This window comes from Lepisosteus oculatus, chromosome 13 (assembly GCF_040954835.1).
Source record: "Lepisosteus oculatus isolate fLepOcu1 chromosome 13, fLepOcu1.hap2, whole genome shotgun sequence".
Taxonomy (NCBI): Eukaryota; Metazoa; Chordata; class Actinopteri; order Semionotiformes; family Lepisosteidae; genus Lepisosteus; species Lepisosteus oculatus.
The window spans coordinates 13,431,710-13,447,768 of NC_090708.1; positions in this window are offsets into that span (position 1 = coordinate 13,431,710).

The following is a 16,059-nucleotide window of genomic DNA, read 5'->3' on the forward strand; positions in this document are numbered from 1 at the left end:
CATTACCCGAGTAATAATAATAATAATAATAATAATAATAATAATAATAATAATAACACTCCACTCAAAGCGCTTTACAGGTAATGGGGACTCCCCTCCACCACCACCAATGCGCAGCCCCACCTGGATGATGCGTCGGCAGCCATAGTGCGCCAGAACGCTCACCACACATCAGCTATCAGTGGGGAGGAGAGCAGAGAGTAATGAAGCCAATTCATAGATGGGGATTATTAGGAGGCCTTGATTGGTTAAGGGCAATGGGAAATTTGGCCAGGACACCGGGATTACTCTTTTCGAGAAACGCCCTGGGATTTTTAATGACCACAGAGAGTCAGGACCTCGGTTTTACGTCTCATCCGAAGGACGGTACAATCGTTGTTTCAATGCATATTGGTTTTTTCAAGAGAGTTTATAAAGGACCATACAGTCTACGTTTTCATTTTGTATTAATTCCATGCATTCAAATTTTCTCTTGAACCGCGTGATTTCAAGTGAAAGTATCAGTTTAAGTATACTTTACCGTGTAGATGTCTGTATTTTTTTTTGCATTAGCGCTTTGAGCCTATTATTGCACGCAGTTAGCGATCCATTTAGAATAATTTCAAATGCTTTGCTTCAACCATTCTGTGTTCTTGCCTGTCCTTGAGGAGTTCCGACTTCAGCTTCTCAACTGTTTGCTGAATTGGATTTGAATCTGAAGATGAACATGCTCAGTCTTGAGATTCTGCTCTTCTTTCTGCAGCTGAACACCTGTGGCTGCCCTGGCTGTATTTGCGGGGTCATTGTCACGCTGCAGAGTGAAGTGCTGAAGTGAGTAAGCCTCACAATTCATTCCCCTGTCGCTCTCATGAGTTACATTATCACCAAAGAGGACTGAACCAGTTCCCGATGCCCAGCCCATGACATTATGTGGGCCAGCAAAGGAACAAGTAATAGGTTTATTCCATGCTGAAAAAAAGAAGAAAGAGAACACAACGTTTCGGCCGTGGAGCCTTCTTCAGGTGTGTCATTATGTGGGCCAGGCTTGCTCACAAGCACAAGGCTTCAAGGCAGTCCCAGGAGATGACAAAAATGACCAAGCTCTCCGGACAGGTGAGGCAATGCTAAAACTTTCCCAAAGCGATGAAAAGGTTACAGCATGGAGAAGGAAAGGATCTGGAGAAGCTGCAAACAAAGCAACCTGTGTGACAGAGGGATCTCTGCCACTGTCCGCGGACAGTACACGCACAACACACGTCCTCTTTTACTTATTTTTATTATCCTTCTTTTTGTTATTTTTTGCACTGTATATAGTTTTCTGTGGGGTTTGAGAGGAGCGCCGTCCAAATAAACCACCACCTGTGCACCTGAGTGCTCTTGAGGCTGAGCCCGCGGTCTGTTTTGAAAGAAGCCACTTGGGCACCCCTCCTGCCCGCCCTGTGACAACCTCATTAGGGCCTCAGTCAGTCTGGCAGGCAGGGTAGGGGGAACTTCTCGTTCACTCCGACATTATGTATCTGGAAATATCTGGAACCATCTGGAAAACGGTACCGGAGCATTCCGGCCCGGACTACCAGACTCGGAGACAGTTTTTACCCCCGCACTATGAAACTATTAAACTCCCGGCCTCTCTCACTCTCACCTCACCTCTCACCTATGATCTGAACCTCACAGTGCCTTCTTCCTTTCTTTCTTACCAAAAACCCAAACACACATTGAAAATCTACCTCTACCATACATGTCAAAAGCTCACTCCCCATAATGTCTATCCCTTTATTTTTATTCTGTTAATGCATATTTTTGCACATAACCTGTTACCTTTTTGTTGTTTTGCACATTGCCTGTTGTTGTTTTTTGCACATTGCCTGTTGTTTTTTTCCACATCGTCTGTTGTTGTTTTTTGCACGCTGCCTGTTGTCTCTGTCTTTCTTTTGCTACACAATTGTATTGTTGTTTTTCCTCTTTGTACTACTTATGTCCGAGAGCTAGCTAAATAGCATTTCGTTATACCATATACCATGTATATGAGTGTAATGACAATAAACTTGAAACTTGAACTTGAATGTAGTAAAATGGAATGAAAAAATGTGGTCCCAGGCTTCCTGTGCTTTTAAAATTACTGTATATACTGTAGCACAAGTCATGTAAAAAAATGAGTAATCTGTACGCACCCTTTCCAGAGGATAAAAAGCTGAAAAGCAAAGGATCATGCTTAGAAACACTGACAAGCAAATGTTCTATACACCTAACAGATATAAGGAAGTGGGCATTGTGTTGCCCAGATATCTTAGAAACACATTTTAATGCACAATACCCCCCCCACCACACACACACCTACAAAACTAATAGTAATAGATTAAAGTAGCTGTCAATCCCAGTCAGACCATAAATACTCCCAAATAAAATACTACCTGTGCTTTTATAGACAGAATGACATGTGTTGGACTGTTCTGTGAGATAAGTACGGTAATTTACACCTTGATTTCTTTAGTAGGCAGTACAGGTAATGACACAGATGATTGTGGTTATCAGGTTAATGGTCTAGTTACATCACATGCTTACTTAACATTTACTGTGCTTACTGGATAAGATTAAAAATTCTGTTGGAGATATTACAAGTGAGTAAATGATAAGGATACTATATACAATTGCAGTCATTTTGTAGAATTTAGATGCATTTGCCAATTACAGCATATCATGTTTAATATAGAAAGTCCAGTAATTATATCAGAATTATTGAGGCATCCTATATTTAAAGATAAGATGATATTCTGAAAAGAAGGTACATTCAAATTTTAAAAATGCATGTGACTTTAAACTCAATTGAGTAATTGCACAAATTAGGTGTTGGGTATTTCTTTGCTAAGAATCAAATCAGTGTAATAACATTTCAGCATTTCTTTTAAAAACTGTGTTGCAGTTTAAAACAATAAAGGTGGATATAGATTTACAATTCTGTAGTGCAGGAGAAAGGAGAAGCTATCAATGAGAAAGATAATACAGGAGCATTTCCATGTTTACCATGACAATCTAAATAAACACAAAAAAAGCAATATTTAGGCAGACGTCTTTCACAAGCTATGTAATGTGTCTGTTTAGACCTCTGAGCAAAAATACACATACTATGATTAGATCTTCACAATCAGATAAGAAAGTTTGCTGAAAAGAGCAGAGATGGAAATAGAATCACAAGGAAAATAAGTAAATTTAAAAACAATGGAAATAGACAGAATCACAAGGAACATAAGCCAATTTAAAACCAATAAGAATCAGGGAAACTAGCAAAAAAGTGTGTTATTATTTAACATAACAAGATTCAGTCAAACAGTCCCAACCTACATCTGTGTACAGAGTCAGCACGCAGAGATGTGATCTCTTTCCAAAGTTATAGACCTCCTTTGTCACAGGTCTTTCAAAAGAGCCAGATCGATCTATGGTGTTATATTTCACCTCTGGCTGTCTGACTGCAGAAGTTAGATGCATGTAAATTTGAAATGTACATTTCTTAGCAAACTTTACAAACTTATCAATGTAATACATACAGTATATTTGTGTATAATGCATTAAATATATTAGGAATTGAAAAACTGTAGCCATCAATATTATGGTTTCATGTGGTGTTTTAACAATTCCTTAATCCATAGAGTGTATTAGGAATCATTATTTTAATACATGAATGTACTACTTTAATACTTAAATTGAAAGAGACCAGTCAGATTTTATTATAATCGATTGTGTGGCAATGTGTAAATATAGGACAATACAAGCATCTCACTCCATTGTAAAGTTTTCCTTATATTTTCATATAGTGTTGCAAACCTAGCTGTGTGGTCTCAAGTGTATTTACCATGTTTAATGTAGTATGCAAATATCATAATTTTCCTTAAAGTCTCTTTGTTTTGTGAGTTTTTGTATGAACTTTTGTGTTTATTTATTTTTCTAGTGAAGACTTTTCTCTGTGATGATAATTACTGTTTAGATCTGTAGAGGGAAATAAAAAGTAAAGAACTTTGTGGTTCTTCAATCATTAGAGCACCAGTAAGTGCATGGGACCTCACACACTCTGATTGCAGCTGATAATGTGTATCTGGCTCCCTTTTCCCAAGCACTTAAGAATCAGCACTCCCATCCTGCCCCCCACATTTCAGCTAATGATAACTGTTTTTGCATTATTTTTCAAGTGAGCACCTGCATCCAAAAATAAAATTACATGCGTGCCATATGGATAATTACCAACAATACAGATTTCTGCATGCATTCACCTGGAATGCCATGTAAAAAAGAGCAAGGAAATCTGAACTTAATCCTATCATTGTCCTATTCCAACCCAAAAGGAAATCAAATACCTGGAAGCTCTTAATTGCAGTCTTAACGCTGAAGCTCAAGCTTCATACTGATAGTAATGTACAGAATAAAGGATAAAGCATGGCTTAAACAGATCTTTTTCCCTAAAACTGGATAATTGATGTGCTATTATTAATTATTCTACTGCATAGCCATGCTAAAGGAGAGAGGAGTTCTTTGAAAATACCATCCGTCCATCCATTTCAGGGTGAGGGGGGAGACAGAGCCTATCCCAGCAAGGAACGGGCACAAGGCAGGGTACACCCTGGATGGGACGCCTGTCCATTACAGTGCACACACAGACACACACTCACATCAGGACCAATTTTCCTAGGAGCCAGTTAACCTACCAGTGTGTCTCTGGGCTGTGGGAGGAAACCGGAGCCCTAAGAGGAAACCCACACAAACACAGGGAGAACAGACAGACAAACCTTATGCAGGGAACACCCCAGGTCCAGAGCTGAACTCAGGACCTCTGGTACTGCAAGGCAGTAATGCTAACCACTGTGCCAGCATACAGTCTTTAGTAAATATTTACACCTGGTTATGTCACAGTTGCTTTCAATACCAGTTAACTTCATGACAGGAAGGAGAAAGACTGTGACCTCATCATTTTACCAGCAGAGGTCACTAAAACTAAAAACTTGACTTTTTTTCTGGATGTAAAATATGTAAAGAAATGAAAACAAATCTAACTTTATGCATATTGTCCAAGCTGCATTTCTGATTATTTTATTAAATAATAATTTTGGTTTGTACTGTGTTCTTCCCCAATGACCTTCCCAAAAATGTAAATTATACATAAAGCACAATACAGTACAGTATGTCATAATAATTAATTCTTTTCTCTTTTCACCCCTCCAAAGGTTTCCCAGAGTGCTTATATATGCAATTCCATCAGGACCACTATAGAAAAGATCAGAAGTGAGAAACTAGGTATAGCAGTTTGTGAAAGTCCACAGAGGAATTAAGAATGGGGAACTGTGTCAGCAGGCATTGCATGTTGAGGTTAATTCCACACCTTAATTAAAACTCCTCGCCATACTGCAGCATTGGTTTGGGAATTCCTGGCTGGAAGGAAGAACACCATCTACTGCTGTACATAATACCACTTAGAGCAGCATCCTGCTTTTCCACAGAGATCTCCCATTGCAATAATGACCCAGCCCAGCTCTGTTTCACTACTGATATCTGACATTCTGAGCCCACAGAGTGGAAACACTGCTGTAAAATATAATTTCTAGTGAGCTCACAAAGGTATGTTCTGCTTTTCATTCAAGTTTGGGATCTGTTTTCCTGCAAGCGTGAAGATTGGCATGGATCTTTGATGTTGTGGCTAGTGTTTTACACAATAAAACTAAGTAGCATTGTGATGATGCATGATGGAGCTTATATTGGTACAGTACATGCCGTCAAGCAAATAAACATTTTGCCTGTTGCATCCCCCTAGTCAGGTGTCGCATTCAGCCACATGACTATCTGTGTGTTCTACAGAGGGAAAGTGAGCGAAGGCATGCATGTGGATTTGGATTAATGGTAGCTGCCTAACTCTTGCCTCTGACACTTTATTAAAAAAAAACTTCAGCAAAGATCTGCAAGACTATGGTCTCTACTTCACGCCACGATCCACAACAAAGAAAAGATATGTCCTATTTTAAGTCTTCAGTGCACAGAACTAGGAATTCTAGCCCTGTTGCTGATAGTGTATCTCTGCGAAACAGACAATGAAAACGTACAGCTCATGTCTTATCCAGACTGATAGTAGAATGTCTTCCAAAGTGCACCCTGCTCTTCCGAAACCGAGCTCTTCAGGGATACTTTTTGATCTTGGCAAATTTGTTCTTGCAAACATCCTGTTTTAAAGGCCACATTTAGACTTAAATCATTTCAGTAAAATCAACAAAGGAAGAACTGGTGGCATTGAATCCTTCAAAGTTCTTCCATAATGTTACAAAAGAGGTTAAGGAACCTGGTCAAGGCAAATGGCTTTATAATTTTTTTTTACAAATTTTAATATTATGTTATCATTTGTAGCTAATCCTCATAATACAAAACACATGAAACATAATTAATACACATAATAAAATATATAAGTAATGCACATAAAATACAGTTTTATGTGTATTAAAGGGTAGTATGATTCTGACAAAAACAGGTATAAAAACTTATTTTGTAAATTAGTATTCACGCAAAATTGATTGCAGTATTTATAACAAATATTTCCTTTTCTGTGAATAGTTTATATTGTTGCCTTCTTCAGCGCTGTTGCTGAGAATTTGATTATGAAGACCTTATTTAGAACCAACAGTGGTCAGACAAAAAAAATGCATTATTATTGTGATGATATTTTTACAGAAAATACTGTAAAAAATACTATCACACCTTCCTAAAGATGGTTAACCACATTGATAAGAGCTGTAACATTTTCATCTTATATGGAGATAATAAAACAATCTGGTTATTTTAGCCTGAACACAGGAAAGTCGGACAACACAGTGATTTGGTTTAAAAATTTGCCCAAGCCAAATGAAACACGAAGACCAGGGCCAGGCAGCTTAAATGAAAATGTAATTGAAATCAAGTCAAGGCTGATTATCTAGGGTGTGTTGTGCAAACTGTCAGGCTATGTTATAGATGCAGAGTCATTGGGAAAGCTCCAAATGAGGCTTGGAGAGTCTGAATGACAGACCTGTTTAAAGTTGGAAAGCTAAAAGCAAGAGGTATTGGGCATGTTTTCTGAACTATAAGCTTTGAAATATTTTTTCACACATAAATAACCCTTTTCATAATCTCCTAAACTACTTTGCTTGTGGACTGAACTACAGTAGGCCTACTGTAAATGGTCTATGATCTTACAATGATCACAGTTTCTCATGCCTCATATACAAACCTGTCCAAAATGGATTTCTATTCAATCTTGGAGTCTTCAAGTTCTTCTATAAATCCTTGTGTTTTTAGCTGGATACATATTAGCAGTGCTTCCAGATTAGTTTTGTCAGTACAGTATGTTCTAATGCCACTGCTCTTCTTGGTATGATACTGACCCAACAGTCATTAATTCCCACCTGGAAGTCTTATCTCAGGTGTACTGTACTTCCTTTCTAAGGAGATTTGTCTGCATAATTATTTTGAATATAGATCCCACACTCTCTTCCTTAGCAAGCCTGTTCTGATGGGAAATATAGAGAAATCCACTAACATCTTCTGTTTTCTTTTATATATTTTCTTAATAACAATTGATGTATTTCTATTAATTATATGTGTAAATTCATCCTCACAATTTATCTCAAGTCATGACCAAATGTCTTTAAATAGAGGACACCTTCTTGAGAAGCATTTATTGAAAAGGGTGCTCTAACTAGAAGCCCTTACAAACAGTAGAGAGATCACTTTATTAGCCATATACAGTTTCTTGCATTAGGAATTTGTCTTTTCACATACTGTACCCCAGCTTGCTCTCCATGAGACACACAGGCAGAGAGAAGCTTAGGATAAGAGCACAGGGTCAGCCATTGTACAGCACCCCTGGAGCAGCTGGGGTTAAGGGCCTTGCTCAGGGGCCCAGGAGAATAGGATTCCTCTGGCACCCAGGGGATTTGAACCAGTAACCTTCCAGCGACAGATGCAGCTCCTTAAGCACAGAGCCACCGCTCCATTCTCATGGCTACTGTTCATGGCTAGTAGCTACTAATCAGTGGTATTTTGTGATTGGTTAGCTGCATACAGTACACGAAATCATGTAACAGTAAGACAGTAAATATTTCCCTTTCCAAAGTAAAAACTCTGCAGTGATCAAAAAGAGTGGACATGTCACATTTTTTTTAAAGAATGACAGCAGGAGAGTTAGATATGTAAATGCAGTTTGGAGGCGCGTACATTACTGCGATGGTATATCTTTAGAAGACAGGCAGAAATTGACTATCCCCATCAGCATGCAAAGGCAGCACGTGGAGCGCTTGGCCCTGGGTGGGGCGCAGATAACTGCAAAACTTCCGAGAAAGTGAGGGGCTTCTGTTAGGCTGAGGGTCATCTGTCTCTGTAGATATACTTCAAAAGAAGAAAGTGTGGAGGGTCTCTGCTGCCATTCCACCCTGCTGATAGAGGATTATTGTGCGCATGGCACTGGATTGGTCACTTAAACATTTAACACGCTAGCTACTGTATATGGATGATTACCTCCTTTTAGACCTTCAGTGAACAATATAGAGTATTGAATACCATACTCAAGTACCGGGGGATCTTCTGCTGGGAATGTTGGTGAAACCATTGGCAGGTTAAAAGCCATGGAAGTTTATTTAGCAATTTATTATGGCACTTCATTATTTTTTTATATTTCTTCCTTTTATAAATGGCAAAATCCTGAAGAATAGATATGTAAGTGAGTTGTGCTTTATTACTCGTGAATTTGGTGGTTTACAGTATGTGTTTCATTTTTTGTTCTCATTGTAACGAGACAATGCAATCCACATGTACAAGCACTGAATATTCACTAATTGATTCACAGGGACTGTCTTCATTAAAGGCCTCATGAAACGTTTCAGTGGGCCAGGTAACAATGTACCACGATGAAGTACTGAAAGTCCAGTCCAGTTAGCAACAGGCACTATGAGGGACTGAATTGTTTGGTGAAGGGAGATGATGCAAAAACACCCAGTTGAATTACAAAAACCACAAGAAGGAAAGGAGGGAATTTGTTATTGGTGTGAAAAAACATCACTGCCCACGAATCAACATCATCATTTCTTCCAACAAAAAAGAATACATTGTTCCCTTTTTCTTCAAAGGTGCCATTATTGATCAAAGAACATCCAGAATCTCTTTCAGGTGTCGTAGTCCAATTGCCTTGTTTGTCTTATACACTTAAGACAGGTGAAGAGTAAGTGCACTGACATTCAGTTTGATTTGTATCACAGTGTTTCCAGTTTCTGTAATGTGTAATTAGTTAAATTAATAAGAACAAGACTCACATTTGAAAACATTTTTAATTATTCCATATAGGGGTGGCTCCTGTGAAGCTGCTAGCATGATCGCCTCACATCTCCAAGGCTGTGGGTTGAAACAGGAATCTGCATTTTTGTTTTTTTTTTGTTTTATGTTCTATTATATACTGTAGGTGGAACTTTTTCATTACAATAATCAGATAGTATGTTCATACAGTATATTCTTGTTTTTTATTGTTGGATTGTTAACAATAGATTTCCCATTTAAAAAGCACTAAAAAGAGGCCGGACCAGAATTCAATTGACCTGCGTATCAATCCATCCACACACTTTGTGTTTATTTGGGTCATTAAGGAATTATACAAGATGTATTCATGAGTGCTGCTTGCCTTTGTTATTTCTTCCTTCATAAGGTCATAACTATAGAAAGATTTTGACTCCATTTGACTTTTCCCAGGACATTACCTGGATCCACAATATTTCCTTTCACAAAAAGAATGCAACTTGACCAGCCCACACTTTGGCAGACTGCACAGCAGAAGCACAATAATGCTTGTCGAAACACTTCACTTTAGAAAAAATGTGTTTCTCCCAGTGTTTTCTGGGTTGGGCTCCAGTTAACTGAACCCTCTAAAGATAAAGCACTTACTGAAAATTAAAGGATAGAACCATGCTTCATTGACGCTTATCAATAGCTAAGCTTTATTACACATTGAGGTTTTTTCTTTCTGTTTTGTTTTAAATAGGATTTAAACTGAATTAAAGTCTTCTTTGTTTGGTGCTGAGGGGGAAAGTGTGCACAGTTCTTCAAGGGTGGATGTGACTAAACATTATGAAGAGGAGAAGTAGACGAATGCGAGCCAACAGGATTAAATAAATCCAGGGGAAATACTGTGTTTTGGATATTATAAAGATATCTGTGTTAACCAGCTGAATGCAGAATTAATTTCAGGAGTCACTGTTGGCCTTTTCACTTATGTGGGTACCTGTTCCACACATTTTTATATAAAACAAGCATCACCATTGTGTCCGTTTACATCACCTATTCAGTCCAGGTTTAAGGGTAATTCAGTACAGTTCCCTGTTTGCAAAACAGTTGTGTTGCTCACCTGCTACTTTGATGAATGATCAACTGGTGTGTGAGAAAGTACAACTTAAGGGGTTGCTCAGTTTAGGTTAGCTGCATTTTGCAACGACAGCACTTTGTTTTGTACAGATAGAAGCACTAATATTTCCAATCAACAAATGAAAAAGGAGAGTAATTGATTCTGAATAACTAGGCAATTTTGATTTGGACTGAGCATGTGTAGAATGGTCGAGAGAAATACATTAAAATCAGTTACAAATGGTCCTGACGAATGCAAAACCTAAACAAAAAAAGGTGTAAAATATGGTAAAGATTTCAGTAAATAACGGTACAATGCATATTGGACTACTCATATGCAGATGTTTTATACAGTATGTACAGTAAGCTAACTAAATGTGTAATTAAAACTATTTGGAATCACAAATGGAGCAGTTGTCGATAAAGCTGTTCTGTCCATAAACTTTAGGTTGGTGAACAAATATTTATCTTCAGATCCAATAGAACATAAAGTGGATGAGTTCTGTGTTTTGTAGTTCTATTATTATAGAATGCCAATAATATTAAGGTTTTGCTGTGATTAGAGGTGCCAAGTCTCAGCCCCAGAGTGCATACTGTATCTGAGTGGAGTTTGTACAGTATATTCTCTTCATGGATGCATGGGTTTTTTCCACATGCCGATTAGATAAAGAGATCATATTAAGAAACAAAATATGTATTCAATATATTGATAACATTTGTTAACCTGTGAAGTATTCAGTTTTACATTTTTTACAACATGAAAATATTGAAATCTAAGATGATACTGTATATTTCCTCAAGCGGGTGCCGTAAACCACTGGCTCAACAGGATCTGCCAAATCATTGAAAGTATGTTGCAAAAGCTTAGTTTTGAAAATACATTCTCAGATCTCACACTGATAAAGGTAGAAATCTGTCAAAATCATATTGTGATGATTCCACAAGACAGACCTCTGTTTCATTATGCCCACTTTACAGCACTGTCTTTGACAGAGGCCTTGCACAGTTCTTGCTTCAGGCCTTGAAGGAGTCGTGGGGGTTACTTTTAGGTTGTGGTTTGATTTTGTTTGTCATATTTTGTAATAGCAACTGTGTTGATAAGCTGTGGAAAAAATGTGTTGATTCATTTTCTGCAGTACCATTTTGTTTTACAAAGTTTGTATGATATGTCTGTTGTATATTCTATATTCAGTTTATGTTTACTCTACCTATTTCATTGAAGGCTGTATGTCACGATTGTAGTCCCTCCTCCTTAAGGGTGCTCCGGCTCTTTTCACTTTGGACTTAATTCTGTGCACCTGCCCCTTGTTCCAGCCTCCTTCCCGTCCCCCTTAAAAGCCAGACACTCAGTCAGTTCTGGGCTCTGCATCTGATTTCCATGTCGTGTGAGCCCGGGTCCTGATGAGTCTGGCTCCGTCATGTTCCTGTTCCCCCTGCCGGTTCCGACCCGGTTCCTGGTTTTAATCTCCTGGATAGATCGCCTGGCCATACTTGTGTTTTTGGATTCCCCATCTGGATTACCTTTGGATTGTTTGCCTCGGCCACACCTCCCCCGTGCACCAGCGCACTTTGGACACGCCCCCCTGTTGTCATCCCCGTATTCCTCCATGACCTTTTTCCCCAGTGTTTCCTCACTCCATCCAGACGGATTGTGTCGTCTGCATAGGGTCTGGAAAGAACTGTTTGTGACACTGTAAAAATGTAAGGTGTTCTGCTGATGGTGGAAACATGCACTTTCAGTGGGTTATCATATTGACATTGGTTACCTTCATACTCTTAAACACTGCTGTAACATATTAAATTATAAATTGATAAAGACTGTGTAGCACCTTTATTCAGTGTTATAGCTATTACAACACCAAATAAAATCTATGCAAGTTATTCATTAAAAAACATAAAAGCCTGAGTTTAACTGAAGAGCCCAAAGTATTTTGTTTCATGTAAGTAAATATTTTTCCCCTCAAATCATTGATTTGAATTCTAAAGGTCAGGATAAAGTTAAATTAAGCAATATCAATGTTGTGGTAAATAGAACCCCACAGTTAAATATTATCTTCTTTAAACTGAAATGTGAAGCATTATGTAAGCAACAAATTGTTAAGCAAAAACAAATATAAAAATAAAATTATATTAGCAAATCACAAAGGAAATACTTTAGTAAATTGCAATGGAAATTTAACTTGGAAATACCCATTGCAGGAATTCTTGACACATTTGGGCTGAAATACCACCATAACTCTAACAATTATTTGTTAAACCTAATTTAGTCTTGTGATTTTCTGACAAAAAAGACAAAACTGACAAAAAACCTCCATGCAATTCCTGTTATCAGACTTTACAGAGGGGTTTCATATAAAAGGAGGCATTGTTTAAAGTCTTGGCTGCAGTCTTAGTACAGTCTTAGCACAATCAAAAATTGTATAATTATCAGATATGATTCTGAATATAATATTTTCAAAAACTCACACGGCTGTTAGAAGTTTGGAAATGTATTTTGTTTTTGTAAAAAAATTGGTAAAAATTGATTTTACAAAAGGGAAGATGCAAATGGCATGAAAGAAGAGATGTCATTTCTAGTGTATCATATAATTGTCCAACTAACATAAACTTCTAAAGACATGGAATATGTCATTTATAGGTATGTTTGGAAACCACCTGTGCTTTGGTTTAATTGGCACACACACACACCCTAGGGCCAATTTGCCCAGAAGCCAATTAACCTACCAGCATGTCTTTGAACTGTGGGAGGAAACTCATGCAAACAAGGAATGATTATAGATAGATAGATACTTTATAGTCTCCATACAGATAGCGCTTCAGTCTGGAATTAAACCCAGGGCCCCAGCACTGCAAGACAGCGGTGATAACTACTGTGCTACCCTACCGCACATCTTATACCAGTTCACTTCAAATCCTGTAGTCAATAAAGACCTCTTAGCTGGTTTACATTCAAAACGTTTTTATAAAGGGAAGAAACTAAGACGATTAGTGCTCTTAGGTGATCTGTTTCCTTTAAGCAATTACCGTGTAAACAATATATTTTCGGGGTTCACAAATCTCTTAAATTATCAAATTAAAATTCCAAATTAACAACGCTTTACCACACTTGTTTTCTGTGAATTGATTTCTATCTGTAACCTCAATATTAATCCTTCTCTCTGTGTGGTAGATGCCTTGGTGGTGGATTAATCCTACCACACACATAAAGATCTTGCTGGTGATCATGATAAATTCAGAACAGTATTGCAATACAGGATTGTGACAGAATAAAACTAATGAAATCTCCTATGAGACTAAACATAATCATAGAACTGCAAATATCTTTATAAAGTAACATACATTAAGAGAAAATCTTTTAAAATCAGAACAAAACCAACTATCTTTCTTATTTACACAGTAAAGAACTGGATCGATGATTTTGTTGTTCATTTACAGAAATGTGGTAAGTCATTAAATTAAATTTTGAATGAATAAGCCTTTCGGGTTTTTAAAATTTTTCCATTCCTCTAAAATTCCCACAAAGAAACTGTATTTTTTAATTTGCTATATATATATAAATAAGTCTTGAAGCTATCAAACCATGCCCTCATTAAGTAACTTCCTTATTGGCGGAAAACCAAACTTTACTTGTTGTCCTTTGTCTTTTATTGCATGTGTGGGTGATATCCATCTTTCAAAGAGAAAAGGGAAAAGGACAGAAAAGTATAGCATAGTATAAAAGTAAAGATGAACTGAATTAGTTTTTTGTGTTCTTCATTTAAGTGTTGTTCATACTGTTCAATTGTTCAATAATTTTCATTGTTCAAAATTGTTTAATGTACTGTATTTGACTGTCTTTATTATTATTATGACATAGATGAAGATCAGATCACATTTTAGGAGCCGTTCATGCAGAAATCTAGCTAATTCCAAAACACACAAACTTTTTCTCACAACTATATGTGTAAAAGCGACAATAGTAATAAACATTACCCAAGAGTCAATAAAATGTGTTGATTGGAAAATTAGAACACGCAGAGCCCATCAACCCATCAACCTTAAATTCAGGAGAAAACCCAAATTCTTCATAACAATCATCCTGAAAACTACAGTACCACAAGGTGGTCTGAGAACATCACATGTCACCTTAACCTTAACCTAAGACAAATGACCGGATTACAGCAATACATTGACCCAGATTTCTAATTGTAAATTGGACATTATTCATTGTTTCTCTAGGTTAGTTGATAAAATCCACTGAAAAACAAAATCTTGTCATTAATTCAAGCCAAAGAATAGGTACAGATGTAAAAAGGTCCCATTAACATATATTTTTAACAATTAGAGTTTTAATAATTATTTTTATCATTTGCTTTACCACCTTTTCTTAAACTACTTATACTTATAGTACAGGATATTTACATGTTGTAGGAGACTACAGCCTGCAGCCAACTCCTACAGTATGTAAGATCAAACCCCTGGACTGGTGCTGTTTTTGCAGCTGAGAGCAAATACCATTTCAAGCCAAAGCATTTCTTCTCCCATTTGAAGATAAAATGTCCTCCATGTTCATTTTCTCTGGCTTTATACGAGACACAGTATAGCTGTTGTAGGAATGGATAACATATTGTATGACATTAAAAAATACTGAGTTTGCATTCAGGGAAGAAAAGACAGTCTGTTTTTGTATGAAACCTACTGTAATTACAGGTCCATTAAGGGTTCAAGAAAGACAAAACTGCTAACTCTTGTCTGTCAAAAACCAAAGTCAACAGATAATATCAAAAAGGTTGCTGATTTGATATTCTGCTGCTTTCAACTTCAGATACCATATTTACGTTAACTGGAAAATCAGTAGAATTAGCCCAAAGGACTGTGCAGATCATGCCATTACAAACATGTGGAATTACCAGATGAGCTCTGTTTATAGAATAGTCCGTTATTTTCTATTTGAGGATTTCCAAGAGGAAACATTAATAAAAAATGCATGCACAAGTTAATGCTAATGTAAAACTGGTAACTACTGGTTTAAGTTATAGAACTACAGGGATTTAAAACACGTTTACTCTTCAGCAGGAATTACTCACCATTGATTACTGTAAGTAGCCAGTTTAAATCTTTTATTATTTTAGCTCTGAGCTGATATCATACATATCATAGAGACTGTGTACTCAAAGTAGTAGATTAACACTAGCATGTCTCCATAATAATTTAAAAGCTCTTTGGTTAATACTTTTAATAATATTTGATTACTCTTACCATTGTTCTATTCTTCACTCAATAAAAACCACTTTAATATTAGGACCAGTTGATTTAGTAATGCTAAAAAGATCAGATTCGTATTGCACATATATGGACATCAGGTTTGTATTCATATTCGTGCAGTAAAAGCAGAATTACACAGAAAAGACTCCAGGTTTATCCGTCAAAATCATTTGGGTCAGCAATGGTCACCCCGCCTTCACTTGAAAATGAAAGCCCACGTGTTATATCCTCTGTGAACGCCGTCGATTATAAACCGAACAGTTTGGGTATTTTTGTTTTGTGTGCATTTTTAATTTCAGGTTACTGTACCTTTTCGTCACTAGGAAACAAGAGCTTTGCCACCCACAACGAAAATTCTCGAAACAAACAGCGAACTGTTATGCCAATGGCTTAGTAAGTAGCTTAAACAGAACCGTAATTATCCGGACCCCAACCTGTAATCACACA